The sequence below is a fragment of the Temnothorax nylanderi genome, unplaced genomic scaffold, assembly GCF_030848795.1.
Source record: "Temnothorax nylanderi isolate EJ_2023f unplaced genomic scaffold, tnyl_v1.0 TNYL_tig0536_pilon, whole genome shotgun sequence".
Lineage (NCBI taxonomy): Eukaryota > Metazoa > Arthropoda > Insecta > Hymenoptera > Formicidae > Temnothorax > Temnothorax nylanderi.
This window is the reverse complement of record NW_027249598.1, coordinates 64,084-72,500: the sequence shown is the minus strand read 5'-3', so window position 1 is coordinate 72,500 and position 8,417 is coordinate 64,084.

The window sequence follows — 8,417 nt, the reverse complement described above, 5'->3', positions numbered from 1 at the left end:
TTCAAGAGTGTATAAAGGACATACATACATACATACATACATACATACATTCATTTTTATATATATACGCACTCCCCGGAAAATTCTACCCCTACTTCATATATTTTTAGTAAAAATTCGGTCCACTAACGAATGTGATTCGGTCAATTTCCCAAAAAATTGGAAAAATTACAAAAATCGGTTTCCAGAAAATCGGTAGCGAAAAACTATACACTTTATGGCACTCCCCGGGAAATTCTACCCCTGTTTCATATACAATTCTTTGAAATTTGGTCGATTATTTCCCGAATTCGGTAGATTATTTCCCGAAAAATTAAAAAAATTAAAAAAATCGATTTCCAGAAAATCGGTAATGAAAAATTAACCACGACATTTTCATCCCCGGGAAATTCTACCCCTATTTCATGTACCTGTGGTAAAAATTTGGTCCACTAACGAATGAGTAGTTCGCGTACATACATACAGACAGACAGACGGACGTGACTTATATATATAGATTAGTCAAAATTATTTTTTCTCGGGATGTTACTCGGGAGGGTGTCCTTGACAATATATGTCAAATTCAAGGTCATCGGAAGCGGGGCCCTAATTGTAAATATTCACCCCCTCTTTGTATTTTTTTCCTTAGCAACCTATTTTAGTTTATTTTCACTAATATCGAATATTGTCAAAATAAATTCGTTTGCTTCGTCTTTACTCGTAACATGTGTTTATATTTTGATCAAAATAGGGTAAACTCGGGTAAGATAGTCATACAGGAAAGATGGCCAACCCATGTTCATTCGATGTTTCATGCATGGCGAGCTAGATTGAAAGAACGTGGCCATCTTTCCTGTATGGCCATCTTACTCGAGTTTACCCTATTTGCAAATAGGCATCGCGTACGTGCCTTAAATAAATTTGTACTCTACTTCTCGCATTCTCTATTTGACATCTCCGCCCATAATTTTTCGGCAATTCGTTCCACTTTACTCCAACACGAGCGATCGATTCGGATGACGTCGGCTGATGTTGGCCGCGGTTCCGAACGTACCTCTTCTAACGGCTCGCACTTCTATAGTCAGAGATCGTAGGTATGCGCGACGAGGACGTCGGATATGAAGAAGGGTACGAGGGGAGGGTCCTCGAAACACGCGTGCACGCACGCACGGCGAAGACCGAGGCAAGGAGCAGAAGAGACCGAATCTAAAGATTATTTCGGGATCGGCGGAGATAAACCGGGCCAACGTCGTGCGTGTGTGCGAAAGAGAGAGAAAGAGACAGAGAGGAAAGAATGACAGAGAAAGAGAGAGAGAAGGAAGGAGAGAGAGACCGGGCACAAACGAAGCGAGCTTTGCCTCGCCTTGCCTTGCCTTGCCTCGCCGAAAACGTGAACGGAGCCTTGAGGCTTGAGTCATCGGCGGCGATCATGAATTTGGCATTACACAAGCGTAAACGTAATGGCAACGGGCGACGTGTCCAGAGCTCTGGATAATCCTACCCTCGTCGTATCGTCTACCTGAATCATACTTTGGCGACTTCCCACGCGACAGGTCGAGTCACGTCTCATCTCGAAATGCTCTGGCGGAGTGTCCCGTCTTTGCTTCTTTCTTCCGAGCGATCCAGAAGCCAAATTCTAATCTCTACCTCTGATTTTTTGACAATTTGAGAGAGGGAAAAAAATTAGAATTGTTTTCTCATTTTTCCAATTCCTATTTTTGTTCAGTTTGAAATGAAGACCTACTCACTTTGCATATTTCATTCGGAGATATCATGTGTCGAGATGAGCAAGAGAGGCACGTACAATTATTGACGAAGAGATTAAATGCGGTACATTGAATCATATTCAAATAATTCGTCGTTAATCTGGGACGTCTTGGTGTTTTATTTATCGCATCGTTTAGTTTTTGGATCGCTTTCAATAGCGGGTAGAAGATATTAAAAGCTTCTGTAGCGTATGAACGTCCGAGAAAATAAAACTAAAGAAACAAACCAGCTCCACATAAAAAGTTTTTATCATGATACGTAAGCTATATTAAAATGAGTTATAGAAATAAATCTATGAAGTTTCATAATTTTTTTCTGGGTTTTTTAAATTCAAAAGTCAACGATTAACTCAATTTATAAATAGTAAATCTTTTTGTAATCATAATCTCTTTCTATAACTATAGTTTTTTATTTCTTGTTTTATAGGTATATAAATTTTATTTTATTTTGTATGTAGTTATACATTACAGTATATTTTCTTATTATTTCTCTTTCTAATTTTACATGATACTTAAAGAGGTTGTAAAGAAATGTTAGGAATTGTATAAAATTTTAAATATAAGCTCTTTTATAAGTAATGTCAACATGTAATTTTTTTCATCAGTTAGTTTTTGAGGACATTTATAACAAAGTTTAAAATCTTTGAATGAAGTCTAGTTGGAGACTCGATGCTTCACATCAATTATTAACAAAAATGATTAGATAATGAGGAAATATTATTTACCAGTGGATAAATAACAGTAATAAGAATTCTTTGACTATAACTGGCAATTTAATTAAAAGTCAACACGACGTTTCGACTCTAATTCGAGTCCTTTTCAAGTATACATATTCTTACAAAGCAATTCAATAGTCATGACATTGTGCCTGGATGTCAGATGTAATGACTAAAAAGAAAAGAAAAACGGAAATTGTTTACAATTACAAATAATTATAGTTAATAAAGGAAAGTCAAATGATTAGATATTAAAAATGTTAAGAATTGAATACATTTTTGTTCAATATATAAAAAACATTATACTAAAAGTACTTTCAAGGATTTGAAAAATATGACCACATGGTCTTTTGGCAATATTAAAATTTGCACCACGATAGGACCGCAATAATAAATCGATATCGAAACGTGTATTTCATCGAAATTTACTTAAATAGGACAACTCAACACAAAATATATAGACTTCTGTTTTATGTCTCAAATACGTTGGCTTTAAATGTTTTGTTGCATAAAATACTCATAGAAAACTACGCGGTAAAACTTTTACTGTGACATAAAAATGAATGAGATCTTAGGTTTTAAACGATTGATACTCTTAACGTTCCAGTTAAGCCGCGAGTCGCCCTGTATACGCGCGCTAGTTTACGCGCTTCGTATATTTCCGCTATATTCGCGTTTGATGATCTTAGCTCGCTCGCTCGCACCTCGCTCACCAATAAAGGAGAGCGCCCGAGAGTTTACGACGCGGCTCGATTCAATAAACGTGAGGCGAAACGACTTGGGAAAATATTTGAAACTGTTGTACGGCTCATATTTACACGGAAGGTTGCGGAAAGTATAAGCAAGACTCGACGTCCAGACCACGAACTCGCGAACATTAATGAGTGATGTTCTCCGAATATCAATTCTTTCTTCCCTTAAGTTCCTCAATTCCGTCAAAAGCGACACAAAATGGTCGATTCTTTCGACCGAAAAACAGCTGTAGAATGTAACTGAAGATGGTATCCATTAAAGCGTACTTAATCCCTCTCGAAATCGCCCGAGAGCCGACATATAGGTACCGCGGTTCTGAGAACGAGGTTCATTAGGTGTGTAATAAAAGCTTTCTAAGACGTGTGTGAAAACACTTAGAATATACAAAATATCTCCCCAAGTACGATGCCACCTGAGACGAAACGGACCTTCCCGAAAACCTCTTTGACCGCGATTCCTACGAGGAAGCTCGCTCGGCGGCCTGTAAAAGTGGAGGACCAAGAATACCGTCTGCTAGACCAGCAGCGGCGGCAACATCTCGCGGACTCCGCTCCGTCGAATCGTGCCAAGCGCACGCTCGGCAGCTACCGAGATAGCTTCGCTCGGGAATGCGCGCTATCGCTATCGCGAGGCGCGGTTAAAATCGGCGTTCTCTCGCCGCTCTCTCGCGAGTAAACGAGACGTCGTTCATCGCCGGTTGGGGCATTGGCGCCGCGAAATGGTATCCGCGAGCGATCAGCAGCCGGAGTCGTCGACGATGACGACGGACGAGAACATGGTACGGCCGATTCTATACCTTGGTCCGCGCCAAATTTCTGCGCCTGTCGTTCTGCTGAGGTGTCGCGGCAGCTAACGTTATCTCACGCCAGGAACGATCATCGGCGTCGCCAACGGCACCAACGCAACGACGTCTCCGAGTGAAGAATGGCCAGCCGATTGACCGACACGTGAACAGCGATCGAGAAGTAAATCCAGACAGCACGATTTTGGACAAGCGTGTTGTCTGGGAAAGTCACCCGACATAAAAAGAAATTTCGCTGTCGCGGCAATACCTAACGAAATCTGCTTCGCTCAAAAAACAAAGAGACCTTGTCGAGCAAACCTATTCGCGGAAACAAAAATTTGTCGCTGTAATTACTTCAGCCTTGGCAAACAAGTCTCTGTCTTGACAGCGGGATTATTTGCAGATTCTGCGAATATATAAAATCAGCATTCTGGCCTGCTTTTCAAACTCGGTGAAAGCCTAGAGCTCGTTACAATCGCACGAAGTATATCTACGTTGGCGAATCCTGTCTCCCCGCATGAAAATCGAAGAGGAACACGATCGGTCGAGGACGCGCGCGGCGTCAAGTGCAAGTTCACCGGAACCGCGGTGCACCGGTTCATCCGCTTCTGCCGCTCTCCGCTCTCGCTTCTTTCAAGACGCACCTGACCGGAAATTAAGTTGGCTGCTAGATGAAGGCTCGCGCGGCTCGGTATCGCAAATTGGTGTTATTAATCGGCCGTCGCGACGGCGAACGTCGACGCGTTTCCTTCTTCGGCGCCGAGGGGGAGACTCATCTTTTGGCATCCGTCACCTGTACGTCCCGCCGCGACAATAATTACGAGTTATGTTGTGTAATTTGCGATATATTCGCTAATGTAGCCGACGCCGCCGTCTAATTCGGGCGAAGATATTTGGACAGGATACGCGAAACCTCCGATAATTAACTCCGCCGATGGACGACGGCTCAATGAATGCGAATGACTTTTGCTGGCATTCGGACGGCATGTGATGACGAGATAAGTCACACTGAATTACATTGTATTACGTTACATACGGATGAAATTCTTGCCGTTCATTAAACCGCTATCGATATCGTTGAAAGACTATATCTCGTAACTTTCAAGCTACGTCTAATCAGATTAATTTGGCTGAAATAAATTCATCAATCCTGTTTGCAGTTAAACATCATAGAGTCTGACTTGAGGAAATGTATTATCAATCTATTATTAAACGTTATAAATTATTAAATATTAATAACGTCTAATTGATATCTCCGAATCATTCGCGTATCATATATATTTGTAAATCGACCCAAGCTATCGATCAAGCCTACTTAGAACTTGATCCGTTCACTGAGATCTCAAAATCTCGGGTACTCGCAACTCGTGTTCGCGTAAAAGAGTCACGGTGCGTCTCGCTTCGTGTGTACTTGGCGCGAGACACTACCGTGTCTCTTGATTTATTTCTATTTCTTTAAGAATCTTTCTTTAAAACTCTTGATACGTTTACGTGAGTAAAAAAGAGACCTTCAATTCCTCCGCGAAAATATATCCGCGTTTTAACTAGATTCTTTGGTTTCAATTATGGATCGGCAGATGTAATTTACAAACATTACTTATTTCCTTCAAAAATCTTATTCTCAGTACTTATTTTTATTATGAGTTATTGAGTTTTTGGTCGATTGTGTCAGATTCAATCTTTCGCGTGCATAAGGCAAACTTCGAGGCTAGCTTCAAAACTTGAAGAAGAAGGAGAAGAACAAGAGAGCAAGAAGACGAAGAAGAAAAGGAGGAGAAAGAGGAAGAAAGGTTACGTAAGGGGGAATAAGTCCGTTCGGCCGGGTTCTTCACTCCAGCTCCTATACAACATCCTCTTCGTCGCTTCTCCTCGTCGCATCTTCTTCGCCGTCGCACACCATGCCGCCATGCTACCTTAGTCCTCCAACGCCGCGCCGCCGCCTCACCTCCTCGCCGCCATGGCTTGCTTCTGGGGCTGACAGCAGCTATTTTCGTTTCCCAGCGACAATATAGCAGCTTAGGCCGCTCTTGCTGAGCTGAGCTTCGGTCCACCTCTCCCTGGCTCTCTTTCCTTCGGCGGTTTCTGCTTCTTATTTATGGAATCCCTTACCTCTGAAATTATTTCCTCGCGCCCACTATCGCCTTCTATGAATCATCGTTATGTCGAAGTGCAGAATGCCGCCGACTAAGGCAACCGAATAACACGTTTCCCGCGATCGTACACTCACGGAAAAAAATGACTTTGCAATAGTAGCTAAATTTCAGTAGCTGAAAAAACTTAGCTCTAAGAGCTACCACCTTAGTATCACGGCTAAACTCTAGCTATTATAGGAAAAAGTCATTAGCTGCAACAGCAAAATTTATTAGCTGAAATAGAAAGCGTAATTTAGCACAAGCAGCTAAAAAGGTTGCAGCCGTACCTAAATACCTTATCATGTACAGACATTATGAAATGTGCTATACAAGCTACAACACTTAGCACGCATAGCTAAGTTTATAGTTACGCGCGTGAAAGTTCGATTCGCAGTTGTTTGTGCGACGCTATCATTTCGGCGCTTAGCCGCGGGCGACGACTGCGTCTCTAACTCTATCTCACGTTATAGCTAAAAATCTTAGCACTCATAGTAAAGATTATTTAGTTCCTACAGCAAAAAACGAATTAGCTAGGGATAAAGTAGCTAATTCAGCTAAGCGACATTTGTCTGTTGTAGCAAAAATTTGGTGCTATAGTAGCTAAGTCCAAATAGCGAATAAATTTAGCTGGGACAGCAACAGCATTAGCTGTCCCTAGAATAAGGACACATCTTAGCTGTCACAGCTAAATTTTAGCTCCTGCTGCTAATCCTTTTTTTCCGTGCTGTGTTTCATAAAATGTGGTCGTAACTTCGGGTGCATGAATTTAACAGAAATAGCGAGAAAGGTTCAAATGTTTGTTTCTTATCTGACCCAGTTACAGACTCAATAATTCTCGTAAGTCGGGTTGGCATAAGCGGAAAAGCAAGAACAGAAATGAGAACATCTTCAAAGTGTCGTTTACCTAGTTTCTGTTCTCGGCACATCCGCGTTCCTACCTTATTTTTAAACTCAAACGTATCACTCAAATATCTAAATAATCTAAATGAATAAAATATATCCAAATAAATTTTATTGAAAAATAAAAGGATATGTTAGCTCAATGAAATAAACTCATTCCCATCAACGGCACTTTGATGAATTTCCAACTTTTACTCTTAACTTAACAAATTTTCGTGCAGGGACTTCCGCTGACAGGAACGCCTTTTCATTTCCGTTGTATATTTTTTTACTTCTATTTTCATTAGCATTTTATAGTTTATTTTTGCGTTTATAACGCGAGCACGCAAGGCGATATTCTTTGATCACGAGATTACAATTACTGAAGAGAATAGGATTAAGACACAAGACTAGAACGTTTTCTTGTTCAGTACTTCTGTATCGCGTTCGCACGAATATCCAGACGTGACGCCCGGAAATGTCTAAGCGCTAACGATGGACGGTTCAGTTAATGCCGAACGTAATAATAATCGGAATTTCGCAACACTCCCTCGTTCTCACCGATGTCGTTCCGGTTTCGCAGCTGGATGCAACTGGGTGATGTGAGCGTCGCCTTATTCGTGTACGTCTCGCGTTCCCGTGACGCGTGTATTTGTGCATGTCGCGTTAACACGCACATTTATCCGCCCTGGGCCAACTATGCGCGAGCGAGCGAATGACGTCAAGTAACACAATCATCGTCGAGAGATGCAATTTCCTCGACCTCCTTCTTTTCTTCACCCTCTCGCGAGACGTGTGTCCTCCTTCTCCTCATTCTCCACCGCCTTCGTTACGGCGAAGCGGGGGTGATTCATGTGATCTTCCTTCCTTCTTTCCTTCCTTCTCGAAATCGATGTGTCGACATGTCGTTGCGGCCATCAATGACCGGATATACTTGCCAGTATGCACATTTCGGCGTGTACCTATCATCTCAAATTGTATTTTCGTGAGACCTCGTTACGTAGAAAATAAATACGTAGCATTTTCAATGTCGATGAGAATTTAATTTGCTATTACTACAAAGTTTCCTACATATTACAGTCAAACGTTTTGACTCGTTGCCTCCAAACATATTTCTTTTATTTCACTCTCGTTTATTTATTTTCTCTTTTAATAAAGATGTATATTATAGAGAAATATTTATATGTATTGTGTGTGTTTAGTCAATTTATTCTCCATTAAAACCGATTTTTTTGCAATTTCTTCATCGTAACAAGAAAGCTCACTGGACAAAAGTAATACATAAAGCAAGAGACATTATTTTTTGGCACTCCAAGATGAGATTAATTTTTTTCGATTAAATTTTGCGATAAAACCACGACTATATGTATAAAGAGTAAAATTTAGATATTTGCTCTTTTATGCGATT